Here is a 1243-nt window from a genome sequence, read left to right as displayed (position 1 = left end):
GGCAGAGGGGTAGACAGGGTTCTCCTTGGCTCTGTCCCTCTGAGCTGGTGTCAAAGTTTCCCAGGAGGCAGACAGAAGGTGGTACTGGGTGAGAGGAATTTCAGGCGGCATTTCTTGGCCTTGCTGGGAGCCAAGGGGGAAGATCCACCCTGCACCCAGCAGCTTTCCTCTTGGAGCAAGAGCTGCCTGTGTGTGGCCAAGAAAGGCAAGCCTGGCATGAATGGAGACCTTGTGCCAAAGACCTCGCTGGAGCCGGGAGCCACAACACTGAGGCTTTTCACAAGGAGCTTTGCAACAGAGGAGGTATTGAGCGTGACTGTGGCTCTCGGGCAGGCGTGGGGTCTGGCGCACGTGTGGCATCAGTAGAACAACATTGCTGCTCCTCCTGACCCTGTTTCAGCTGGGGGAGGGAGGCTCCTGGGTCTCTTCTCAGAGGGGAATACACTAAGAGTCATGTTGTCTCTAGCTGAAGCTGCCCTGATACCCCTCGAGGGTGTTTGAGGCTCTAGAGGGGCACAGAATGTGCATGCAGGGCTCAGTATGCACGTGGATTAAGTTGCTGGGCTGGACAGGAATGGGTTAAAGACAGCTGCTTGGAGATATCGCCACAGCAAGACTCTACTGGGGCCTGGGCTACCAGCAGAAGGAGGGTGCAGACGCGTCTGTCTATTGTTGGGAGATGGGATCCCAGTGTGTTCCCTCTGAGGAGTCATTGAAAGGTGAGAGGAAGCTGTAGCACCTTTGGAAATGCTTTCAAAGGAAAAGGTTCTCCCTCCCCCATATGTAGACAGACCTTCTCTGTGTCTATGTACAGCCAACTTTTTAATGTGTGTGTGTGTTTTTTTTTTTTTTGAAAAAGGGGTCTCGTGCTCACTTTGGCAGCACATATACTAAAATTGGAATGATACAGAGAAGATTAGCATGGCCCTTGTGCAAGGATGACATGCAAATTCGTGAAGCGTTCCATATTAAAAAAAAAAAAAAATGGGGTCTCGCTATATTGCCCAGGCAGGTCTCAAACTCCTGAGCTGAAACTATCCTCCCGCCTCTGCCTTCCTAAGAGTTGGGATTACAGGCGTGAGCCACAGTGTCCAGCACTTTTTAGTTTTTTATAAAGACAGGGTCTTACTCTGTCACCTAGGCTGGAGTGCAGTGGCTTATCTGTCACATGAAGAAAAAATCTTCTGGTCAGACACTGTGGCTCATGCCTGTAATCTCAGCACTTTGGGAGGCCAAGACAAAT

General features: G+C 50.9%; 1 non-coding gene across 1 annotated transcript; it reads left to right on the top strand.

The window, feature by feature from the left end:
- Window positions 1-866: 866 nt before the first annotated feature.
- On the top strand, window positions 867-973 carry LOC120365428 (U6 spliceosomal RNA). The gene has a single exon (XR_005580370.1). It is a non-coding gene; the product is annotated as a U6 spliceosomal RNA (small nuclear RNA).
- Window positions 974-1243: the final 270 nt, after the last annotated feature.

Source organism: Saimiri boliviensis, chromosome 10, assembly GCF_048565385.1.
Source record: "Saimiri boliviensis isolate mSaiBol1 chromosome 10, mSaiBol1.pri, whole genome shotgun sequence".
Taxonomy (NCBI): domain Eukaryota; kingdom Metazoa; phylum Chordata; class Mammalia; order Primates; family Cebidae; genus Saimiri; species Saimiri boliviensis.
Note: the sequence above shows the minus strand (reverse complement) of the source record. Positions and strands in the feature narration are given on the sequence as shown.